Below are 12794 nucleotides of genomic sequence, written 5' to 3' on the forward strand. Positions count from 1 at the left end.
GTTAAATGTGTAATGATTTTTTTTAATATATAAGAATATGTGTAGGAAAAATTAGACATCAAAATATATTTTAAAAATATTAATCTTGTATTTGAATTTTTCTAAATATGTATATAAAAATGTTCCTAATGTATACGAAAAATGTAAAACATCTATACAAAAAGTTGAACATTACAACATATATTTTAGATTTGTTTTCTATTTTTTCTTTAAAAGAATGTTAAATATGTATATAAAAATGTTAATTATGTACTTAAAAATGTTAAACATAAATAAATAAACCATGATGTATATAAAAAGGTATATATGTTTATGGAAAGAGGTATATTCAAGAAAGTACGTTTCAAAATTTTAATCACATATTTTTAAAATATTAGACGCGTATGTGAAAATTGTTCCTGACGCATGCAAAACATGTGCAATAAACATGAAAAAATTACAAATAAAAAATATATGTTTTAAATTATCTTGATCATGTATCCAAAAAATGTTAGATATGTGCAAATACTTGTTCCTAATCAGTACAAAAAATGTAAAATATGTATAAAAAAGTTCACATCAAAATATATAGTTGAAGAAAATTGTTATTCACGTACTTGAACAAATATTCACGTGTCCACAAAACATGTTTCATGTAATTGAATAAATGTTAAACGTGTATACAAAATTGTTCATATTCTATACAAAGAAGAGAAAGAAAAAAACACAATGAAAGCCAAAAAAATAAACAAAAAAAGGAAAGAGAAAAGAAAACCATGGAAAATAATGGAAACGATAGAAAAACTAAGAAGAAACAAATGAAAATAGCAGAAAAGAAAATAAACTTAAAACAAAAAAATCAAAACCGATGAAAAAAATAAAGAAACCAAATGATAAAGAAAAAAGGAAAATCAAAGAAACCCAGTGAAGAAAATAAGAAAACCAGAGAAAAACAAAACTAAAGCACATGAAGACACAACCCAAATAGTAAAACCCAGAGAAAAGAAGACACACGCAAAAAAACCCGGGCTGTAAATAGAGAAATACTAAAAAGAAAAAGGTCGGCTACAATAGTTGGCCCACCAGGTTGCGGCGTGCCTGAGACGAGGGGTACGTACATAGACGAGGGGTTACCTCCACTGGACTCTGCCGAGGCTGCGAGATCTCTGGAGGAGAGGGACGGTCTTCAGGTGACCTCTCGTTCTCCTTCTTCTGCTGCTGGTTCGACGCTCGGGAGGAGTTCATCGGGACTGGCAGCCTTGGTGACGGTGCCATCGGGCGGTGACAGGGCTGGTTTGGGAGGGGGACCTGGGCAGGAGGCCTCGGTTCCTTCCTCTCCAGCGGTGGTCGGGGTGGCCGAACCTGCGGCGCCGGGTGACCACCTGACGCCGGCTGGGTTGGTTTCTCGGCCCGAGTCGAGTCTGACTCTCAGGTTAGGAGGGGTACGGGGCCAGGAGGCCCCTGTCCTCTCTTCTCCTCGCGGGTCTCCGGGTGGAGAGCATGGGCAGGCGGCCCCGCCCCTGCTTGCGCCGCGCTCGTCGGCGGTTGACTGCGGACCTTCGACTTTTCTTGTCGGGTCGTGCGTTTGGGGTGGGGCAGGAAGCCTTACCCCAAACGGGGTGACCCGGGAGGAGGTCATCGCCTTTGGCGGTATTCCGGATCCTGTATCTGAGGGCAGACGGATGAGTTGTCGCCTTCAGGACCAGACGAACGTTGATGATATGCAACTGAGGTGTGCCATGCGGGCGGCCAAGCTTCGTGACATGGAGGTCACCACTGGTATGTCAGTCAACACTTCCAATTCCATTTTGTATTTTTCTAATGATGAGATCATTCACAATGTAAACGAGTTAGGAGTTTCACTAGGTAGTAATGATAGTGAAATTTCTAAATCTGTTAATGACATTTTGGACCTGGAAGCGGAACGTGCCTTAGAGTTGATTCGTAACATAGCTGCTGTTAAACCTATGAACGATTCTGACATTGACGCCTTGGGAGTCAGGGTGCTTGATACGTTTTGTGCGGATCTTGCCCCATCTATTGCTGAGACTAAGGAGGACGATGGTTGTACACCTCTGGAGGAGAGTGTCCCGGTAGAGGGTCAGGAGGTTAGTTCTGAGGATCCCAGTTGTGAGGACCGGGGAGAGGATCAGAACAAGCCTAAGCGAAAGTGGAGGCGTAAGATATATCCTGCATCCGCGGTGCGTAGAAGTGCTAGGGTCCGAACAACCAAAAAATTCCATGATGAACTATGAGAGGCATCTTTTGGAATAGCAGAGGTCTGGTGGACTTGGCTAAAAGAAGGTTTCTAGCAGATGCTTCAATTGAACATAGACTTAATTTTATTGCCCTTTTCGAGACTAGAAGGGACAATTTCTCTCCTTAGTTTCTGAGCACTTTATCTGGAGGTGTCGATTTTGATTGGCACAGTCTTCCCCCAAGAGGAAGATCAGGGGGATCCTACTAGGGGTGAGATGTGATGCGTTGGAAGTACGAAGTGTCGTCATGGGTGACTTCGCGGTCAAATTTCGGGTCAGATCCAAAGATGATGGTTTTAATTGGGCACTAGTTGCGGTGTATGGGGCCGCACAGCCGAAATTAAAAATCAGACTTTTTGGCGGATCTCGTTCGTATATACGGGTCTGAACAGCTATTGATCCTGGTTGGGGGCAATTTTAACATCATTAGAAGGAGAGAAGAAAAGAACAATGATAATTTCGACGCCAGGTGGTCGTTTATGTTTAATACCATCATTGAAAGCTTGGATCTTAGAGAGATAGAGCTTTCGGGGAGAAAATTCACTTGGGCTAATACCTTGCAAAATCCGATGTATGAGAAGCTAGATCGAGTCCTAGCGAGCATCGACTGGGAACAGAAATTCCCCCTGGTTACAGTCCAAGCGTTATCCCGCGGTATCTCTGACCACACCCCCCTGCTGGTTGACTCTGGTGAGGCAACGCATGTGGGAAATAAAAATACCTTCTCTTTCAACTTGCATGGTTTGAAAGAGAAGGTTTCCTGGATCTGATAGCCAGGGAATGGGCGATAGATGCAGGAGGAAGGTCGTCTATGGAGAGATGGCAGAATAAGATTAGAAATTTGAGAAGTTTCTTGCGAGGGTGGGCTAAGCATCTCATAGGGATCTATAAGGTTGAAAAGGAAAGGCTCCTTACTCTTATCCAGTCCCTATATGTAAAAGTCGAGTCCACGATTCTGCAATCCTCAGAGCTTCATGCCAAAATAGATGCGGAGATGCAATTGAAAGAGTTGTTGCGGGAAGAGGAGTTGAAGTGGGCTTTGCGAGCTAAGGTTCGCAAAGTCGTCCAAGGGGACGCTAACACTCAATTCTTTCATATGATCGTTAATGGCAAGCATAGAAAGAAAAGAATCTTTCAGCTTGAGCAAGATGAAGGGACGATCTTAGGGCAGGAGAACTTAAAATTATATATAACAAATTATTACAAGCAGCTGTTTGGGCCTCCAAAGGATAATTTTGTGTCCTTGGATGAGTCGAGGATTGAGGATGTACCTCAGTTGGCTGCTGATGAGAATGATGTATTAACTGCACCATTCTTAGAGAAAGAGGTGTTTGATGCGATTTCACAGATGAAGAATAATAAAGCTCCGGGGCCAGATGGATTTCCGGCGGAGTTTTATAAGAAATGTTGGCACATTATTAAAGGAGATCTGTTACCGATGTTCCATGATCTATTCTCCGGACAGCTTCAGTTGTTTAATTTAAATTTTGGAACAATAACCTTGCTCCCGAAGAAGACAGAGGCTGTGAGAATTAAGCAGTTTAGGCCTATCTATCTTCTTAACGTGAGTTTCAAAAATTTTACTAAGGTTGGGACTAATAGACTCAATAGATTGCGCACTCTGTGGTGCAGCCGACCCAAACTGCTTTCATGCCGGACAGAAACATACTAGAAGGGGTTGTGGTCCTTCATGAAACGCTCCATGAAATCCATACGAAAAAGCTGGACAGGGTTGTTTTCAAAGTGGATTTCGAAAAAGCGTATGATAAGGTTAAATGGCCCTTTCTGCAACATGCTTTGTGTATGAAAGGCTTCGACCCGGCTTGGAGGAACCAGGTTTAATCCTTTACGCAAAAAGGGAGTGTTGGAATCAAAGTGAATGATGACATAGGTCATTATTTCCAGACACACAAGGGCCTCAGACAAGGAGATCCGATGTCACCTATTCTATTCAACATTGTAGTTGACATGTTGACCATTCTAATAGGTAGGGCAAAGGATGTTGGTCAAGTAGGTAGCCTGGTACCTCATCTAGTTGATGGAGGGGTGTCTATCCTACAGTACGCTGATGATACTATCATCTTTATGGAGCATGACTTGGCAAAAGCGAGAAACATGAAGATGGTGTTATGATTATTCGAACAATTGACCGGGTTAAAAATTAACTTTCATAAGAGCGAATTGTTCTGCTTTGAAATAGCCAAAGAGGAACAAGAGGCTTACAAGCAATTGTTCGGGTGTGAACTTGGAAATCTACCTTTTACGTATTTGGGTATACCAATTCACCATCGTAAGCTAACAAATAGAGAATGGAAGTGTATTGAGGATTGATTCAAAAAGAAACTGAGTTGCTAGAAGGGCAAGCTAATGTCGTACGGTGGCCGTTTAATTCTAATTAATTCGGTACTCATGAGCATGTCTATGTTTCTTTTGTCGTTTTTCGAGATACCAGTTGGAGTTAGGAAAAGACTAGATTTCTATCGATCCCGTTTTTTCTAGCAGAGTGATGACCTGAAAAAGAAGTATAGACTCACTAAATGGGATATTATCTGTCGACCAAAAGACCAAGGGGGTCTAGGTATCAAAAATCTTGAGGTGAAAAACAGATGTCTTCTCAGCAAGTGGCTGTATAAGTTATCTGTAGAGTCGGACGCCACGTGGGCGCAAATTCTGCGTAATAAGTACCTTCATTCCAAAACTTTGTCATAGGTGACAGTGAGGCCGACGGACTCACCTTTTTGGAAAAGGTTGATGAGAGTTAAAACAGCCTTTTTCAACATAACAAAGTTTATAGTCGGAAACGGTACTTCCGAGAGATTCTGGGAGGACACATGGCTAGGAGAAACCCCTCTCGCGCTTCAGTATCCTTCCCTTTATAGCATTGTGCAACGAAGAGACGCTTTCGTTGCTACCGTGCTTCAGTCCACTCCCCTCAAGATCCACTTTAGGAGAACACTTGTCGGAGCCCGTTGGGAAGCCTGGCTCCATTTAGTGAGAAGATTGATGGATGTGCGGCTTTCTCAACAGCCAGACACGTTGCGATGGAAGTTAGCCAGGAACGGAAAGTTCACGGTTAAATCTATGTATTTAGATATGATTAACTCTAGCTCTATTCCTACTACCAAGCACGTTTGGAATGTCAAGGTACCTTTGAGAGTTAAAGTGTTCATGTGGTTTGTACACAAACAAGTCATTTTAACTAAGGACAATTTGACAAAGCGCAACTAGACTGGTTCCACGAGATGTAGTTTTTGTGATCGTGATTTGACCATCAAACACCTCTTTCTTGACTGTCCGATGGCTAAGGTTCTATGGCGGACTGTTCATATTGCGTTTAATATTACTCCTCCGAATAATATCAACACGTTATTTGGGATGTGGCTGGATGGATAGAATCCCAAACAGCGAGACACATTCGCGTAGAAGTATGTGATTTACTTTGGGCAGTCTGGAACTGCAGGAATGATTTGGTTTTTAATAGAACAACAATTACTCATTTTTTGCAGGTTATATTCCGAGCCACTACTTTGATCCATATGTGGTCATTACTCACGCAGACGGAGGCCAGGGAGCATTTGGTTACTGGATCTACCCAATGGGAGATGATAGCTCGGGCTATATTCAGCCGGTTTGGATGGCGGTCATGTAATAGGATAGGCAATCTTTCTTTTGCCAGCCGGTTATGGCTTTTATCCTCGGCTCTTCGTGAGCATTTTTGTGGTTCGCTTGTTTAAGACCTTGTGACTTGTGTTGAACTTATTTACTTTCTAATAAAGGTGGTTGAAAGATCATGGATGTCACCTAGAGGGGGGTGAATAGGCATTTTAAAATAATTACAGTTTAGGCTTGAACAAATGCGGAATAAACCTAGCAGTTAATTTGCCAAGCACAAAACCTAAAACAATTAGGCTCACCTATGTGCACCAACAACTTATGCTAAGCAAGATAAGCAACTATGTGATAGCAAGATATATGACAAGAAACAATATGGCTATCACAAAGTAAAGTGAATAAGTAAAGGGCTCGGGTAAGAGATAACCGAGGCACAAGGAGACGACGATGTATCCCGAAGTTCACACCCTTGCGGATGCTAATCTCCGTTTGGAACAGTGTGGAGGCACAATGCTCCCCAAGAAGCCACTAGGGCCACCGTAATCTCCTCACGCTCTCGCACAATGCAAGATGTCGTGATTCCACTAAGGGACCCTTGAGGGCGGTCACCGAACCCGTACAAATGGCAACCCTTGGGGGAGGTCACCGAACCCGTACACTTTGGCAACCCTTGGGGGCGGTCACTGAACCCGTCAAATTGCTCGGGGCGATCTCCACAACCTAATTGGAGACCCCGACGCTTGCCCGGAGCTTTGCACCACAACGATTGAGCTCCGAACACCAACAACCGTCTAGGGCACCCAAGCACCCAAGAGGAACAAGCTCAAAGGTACCAAGCACCCAAGAGTAATAAGCTTCTCAACTTGTAACTTCCACGTATCACGTGGAGAACTCAAACCGATGCACCAAATGCAATGGCAAGGGCACATGGAGTGCCCGAGTCCTTTTCTCTCAAATCCCACCGAAGCAACTAATGCTAGGGAGGAAAATGAGACGAAGAACAAGAAAGAGAACACCAAGAACTCCAAGATCTAGATCCAAGGGGTTCCCCTCACATAGAGGAGAAAGTGATTGGTGGAAATGTGGATCCAGATCTCCTCTCTCTTTTCCCTCAAAACTAGCAAGAATCCATGGAGGGATTGAGAGTTAGCAAGCTCGAAGAAGGTTAACAATGGGGGAAGAACACGAGCTCAAGAGATAAGGTTCATTGGGGAAGAAGACCCCCTTTATAGGGCCTCCCGAATCCAACCGTTATGTGCTCAGCCCGCACACGAGCGGTACTACCGCTCCACGAGCGGTACTACCGCTTAGCACGGTCAAAACACCCCAATGAGAGAGAAAAACATGAGCTGAAAAACTGCCAGAGAGGTAGTACCGCTCTAGGGAGAGGTAGTACCGCTTACTGCTTATAAGAGGTACTACCGCTCAGGTGGAGAGGTAGTACCGCTTACCGCATATAAGAGGTACTACCGCTCGGGTGGAGAGGTAGTACCGCTTACCGCTTATAAGAGGTACTACCGCTCTACTACCGCGAAACTCGACATGAAAGAGAAAAACACGAGCTGAAAATCTGCCAAAGAGGTAGTACCGCTCTAGGAAGAGGTAGTACCACTTACTGCTTATAAGAGGTACTACAGCTCGGGTGGAGAGGTAGTACCGCTTACCGCATATAAGAGGTACTACCGCTCGGGTGGAGAGGTAGTACCGCATACCGCTTATAAGAGGTACTACCGCTCTACTACCGCAAAACTCGACACGAAAAAGGCGCATCCCCAGAAGAAGCGGTACTACGCGCAGCACAGGGCCGCGGTACTGCTGCTTACAAGCGGTACTACTGCTCTAGAGAGCAGTACTATCGCTTGAGGCTTTCAAGAACACAACAGAGAAAACAGAGGATGCAAAAGAGCCTAAACTGCCACAACTTCTGCATATGAGCTCCGAATAGAGCAAACTCAAGCTTGTTGGAAACAAGACGACGAGGAGCATCAAAACAGCGACTGGTTAGTAAGAAGAGGTAGGGGAGGTATGCCTAACAAATGGAGGAGTGAAACCTCCAACAGAGAAGAACGGGCATAACCTCCAACATCGAAAACATCATAGAAGATGCGAGTGAACTCCGTTTTCGATGAACTTGAGCTTGTCATCAAGATGACCATAAGCTCTAAGACTCACAAAGAGAACCAAACAAGAACCAAGAAATATGTTGCAAGGATGCAATGGTTTGAGCTCTCTACGAATGACACGGTCAAGCTATTCATCGAGAGCCCTCCTTGATAGTACGGCAATCGATCCTATAACCCGGTCTCCCAACTACCATCATGAGACCGGTAAAATAGAAAACCTATCAAGCGCAAACCTTTGCCTTGCACATGGTCCACTTGAGCTAGATGATGACGATCTTGACTCCCTCAAGTTGGACCACCTTTCTTGATTGCGTTGGCTCGATGAAGACTAGTTGATTGCTCCCCCATACTCCACTATGGGTGAGCCACTCTTCCGCACATCTTCAAAAGTCCATTGTCACCATAATGGATGACAAGCTTCAAGCATTTGATCTCTTTGTGATGCTTCACTTGAATTTGCACACCGCAACCATGGGATCGCTTGATCCCTCTCGGTACATCTTCTACGCTTTGTGGGTTGATCAACTTGATCCACTCTTTGACTTAGTCTTGATCGACCTCTCACAAGACCAACCTTTAGGTAATTCCTTGAATAGCACCTTGGTCGACACAAACTCTCCTTGAAACCAACACATGTACTCCAAGAAAAGCCTATGGACAAAACCTTCAAATATAACTCAAGGCAACCATTAGTCCATAGAGATTGTCATCAATTACCAAAACCAAACATGGGGGCACCGCATGTTCTTACAGTGGTCATATGCATCGTTCTAATGCAGAGGCCGGGGTTACACCCCTTTTCCAAAAAAACCTCAGGCACTTCCTGACTTATCAAACCGAGTCCTCCTATTTGATGGGAACCCCTATTCCGTGCATAGATCAGTGAATAACTATCTGATTTCCGGGAGCAACTAATCATGGGGTACCCCTTTCGGGAGCCTGACACGTCTCCAACATATCTATAATTTTTTATTGATCCATGCTATATTATCTACTGTTTTGGACATTACTGGGCTTTATTATCCACTTTTATATTATTTTTGGGACTAACCTATTAACCGGAGGCCCAACCCAAAATTGTTGTTTTTGCCTATTTTAGGGTTTCGAAGAAAAGGAATATCAAGCGGAGTCCAAACAGAATTAAACCTTCGGGAACGTGATTTTCTCACCGAACATGATCCAGGAGACTTGGACCCTACGTCAAGAAATAAAGGAGGAGCCCACGAGGTAGGGGGCGTGCCTACCCCCCAGGCGCGCCCTCCACCCTCATGGGCCCCCTGTTGCTCCACCGACGTACTCCTTCCTCCTATATATATACCTACGTACCCCCAAACGATTAGATACGGAGCCAAAACCCTAATTCCACCGCTGTAACTTTTTGTATCCACGAGATCCCATCTTGGGGCCTGTTCCGGAGCTCCGCCGGAGGGGGCATCTATCACGAAGGGCTTCTACATCAACACCATAGCCTCTCCGATGAAGTGTGAGTAGTTTACCTCAGGCCTTCGGGTCCATAGTTATTAGCTAGATGGCTTCTTCTCTCTTTTTGGATCTCAATACCATGTTCTCCCCCTCTCTTGTGGAGATCTATTCGATGTAATCTTCTTTTTGCGGTGTGTTTGTTGAGATCGATGAATTGTGGGTTTATGATCAAGATTATCTGTGAACAATATTTGAATCTTCTCTGAATTCTTTTATGTATGATTGGTTATCTTTGCAAGTCTCTTCGAATTATCAGTTTGGTTTGGCCTACTAGATTGATCTTTCTTGCAATCGGAGAAGTGCTTAGCTTTGGGTTCAATCTTGCGGTGTCCTTTCCCAGTGACAGTAGGGGCAGCAAGGCACGTATTGTATTGTTGCCATCGAGGATAACAAGATGGTTTTTTTATCATATTGCATGAATTTATCCCTCTACATCATGTCATCTTGCTTAAGGCATTACTCTGTTTTCATGAACTTAATACTCTAGATGCATGCTGGATAGCAGTCGATGAGTGGAGTAATAGTAGTAGATGCAGGCAGGAGTCGGTCTACTTGTCTCGGACGTGATGCCTATATACATGATCATACCTAGATATTCTCATAACTATGCTCAATTCTGTCAATTGCTCAACAGTAATTCGTTCACCCACCGTAAAATACTTATGCTCTTGAGAGAAGCCACTAGTGAAACCTATGGCCCCGGGTCTATCTTCATCATATTAATCTTCCAATACTTAGTTATTTTCTTTGATTTTTACTTTGCTTTTATTTTACTTTGCATCTTTATCATAAAAATACCAAAAATATTATCTTATCATATCTATCAGATCTCACTCTCGTAAGTGACCGTGAAGGGATTGACAACCCCTTATCGCGTTGGTTGCGAGGAGTTATTTGCTTTGTGCAGGTACGAGGGACTCGCGCGTAGCCTCCTACTGGATTGATACCTTGGTTCTCAAAAAATGAGGGAAATACTTACGCTACTTTGCTGCATCATCCTTTCTCTTCAAGGAAATCCAACGCAGTGCTCAAGAGGTAGCAGAGCCCCTCAACGGTCATTTGGTGGGCTAAAAGCTTGTCGTGCACTCTCAGCTGCTGCCACATGTCGCATGTTGGGTGCTCCCTCAGCACCTTTTTTAGTTTTTTTACACCTTTTCAAGTTTTGGAGAAAAAACGTTGCGTCAAAAAATGTTTTTTCTTCCACGGGAGTCACAATTTGGTTTTCCGCGAGAAGCACAATTTTGCCTCTCGAAAAAGGAAAGAAATGTGTTTCTTTTCTTTCATGAGAGGCACATATTTGCTTCCGTGAACTGTGCCTCTTTGAAAAGGAGAAAAACATGATTTTTTTTTTGCTTCCATAGAAGACACAACAAATTTGGCTCTCGGTAAAAACATGTTTTTCCTTCATGGGAGGCACAAAATTTCTTCTTGTGTAGGCATAAATTCGCTTCCGCGAGAGGCACAACTATGTCTTTCGGAAGAGTGAAAGAGAATGTGTTTTTTCTTTTGTTTCTTCGACAGGAGGCACATATTTGCTTCTCGTGGAGGTACAAATTTGCTTCCGCGAGAAGCACAACTGTGCCCCTCGGAAAAGAATTTTTTTTTGCTTCCATTAGAAGCACAAATTTTCTTCTCGTGGAGGCGGAGATTTGCTTCCGCGAGGTGCACAGCTATGCCTCTCGAAAAGGGAGGGGGGACATGCTTTTGACTCAGATTTTTCTCTCACAATATTTTCAGGGTTTTCACGAAAAAATGTTCATTCAAACCTATTAACATGGAACCTAATTTTGAAGATCTCAACATGAGATATTCAACGGTGAAAACGGTTCAGAATTTTAATGCACGGTGTAATAGATAAATGTTTTGAATAAACGTATGGACGTAAAAAAAAGGGAAACTACCAGGTAGTGCATCACTTGTCAACCTCTGAGAAAGTGAGAGTGACCTTTGGAAAGGGTATCCCTTAATTAATGATCTTGCTAATCCTTGGAAAAACCTATGTGCAACTCATCGCGACTCAAAGTTCGGGCTTCTCATAGGGGTGCTCTTCAGTCCTGACTGCGCCGGCCATTATCTTCTTTTTATCTTCTGTTCTTTCTGTTTCTTTTTTTTCCTTTCTTTCCTTTTCACCTCTCATGTTTATTTTTGTTTTGCAAAAAACTGTTCACAATTTTAAGATGCTTGCATTCTTTTCTAAATTTGTTAAAGGTTTAAAAATCAAGTTTTAGAATTTTTCAAGAATCTGGAAATATGTACGAAAATATAAAAATATTTTTAAATTCGAATTTTTTATAAATTCAAAAAATTATTCTCTTATTTACAAAACTGTTCAGAAATTCGAAAAAAGTTTGGAATTCCATTTCCTTAATTCTTTTAGATTTTGTTTTGTATTTTCTATATTTATTCATAATTTTTTTAAAAAAATATCAGGAATTTCAAAGCATTTTGTTCACCAATTCAGAAAAAATATGTTTTCAAAATTTCTTTGCAAATTCGAAACATGTTGGGGAATTAATTTTGTTCCTGCTTCTCAAAAACTGTTCGACTTTTATAAAAAAGTCTAGAAATTACAAAAATTGTTCACTCTTTCAAAGGTATGCATTTTTTTGAAAAAAATATTTAAACTGAAAAAAACTACTCTCTCCATGCCAATATTCTTGCCTTGGTTTAGTTCAAATGGAGGGAGTACTAAAAACTGAGCGCTTCGGTGTATCAGTCGCTGTCGTGGTTTGGGTCAAACAGAGGGAGTACTAAAAACCGAGTGCTTCAGTTTATCAGTCGGTGTCCTGGTTTTGGTCAAATGGAGGGAGTACTAAAAACCGAGCGCTTCTGTGTATCAGTCACTATATTGGTTTAGTCAAACGGAGGGAGTACTCCCCGCAAAAAAATATGGAGGGAGTACTAAATACCGAGCGCTTCAGTCATCAGTCGCTACCGTATGGAACTCTACAGCAAATCAAACAGCTAGATTAGCCGTGAATTGCTACAGTGTCCGCTGCAACATGAGCCGGGCCATGCTGAAGCGCCTTGTGCGTCACGGTGCTATTTGACCTAGTGAGCGTCTAATAGGAGCTCCTTTGATTCTCTAGGCATCTAATAGGAGGAAAAGGCCTACAACACTCTCACTTAGGGCGCCTGCGGGGCGGCCCATTTCCCTTTTCCTATTTTCTGGGAACAAGTATATTGATTAGAAATGGCCGGCGCAGAGGGAGTAGAAATTATTTCAGACAGTGTACAAATGGCCGGCGCAAAACAAAAATGGGCTATTTTGTACACTGTCTGAAATGTTTTTAAGGTCTTATAAAAATGAACAGAGGGAGTAGAAATTATTTTAGTGAGG

The sequence above is a fragment of the Triticum aestivum genome, chromosome 7A, assembly GCF_018294505.1.
Source record: "Triticum aestivum cultivar Chinese Spring chromosome 7A, IWGSC CS RefSeq v2.1, whole genome shotgun sequence".
NCBI lineage: Eukaryota > Viridiplantae > Streptophyta > Magnoliopsida > Poales > Poaceae > Triticum > Triticum aestivum.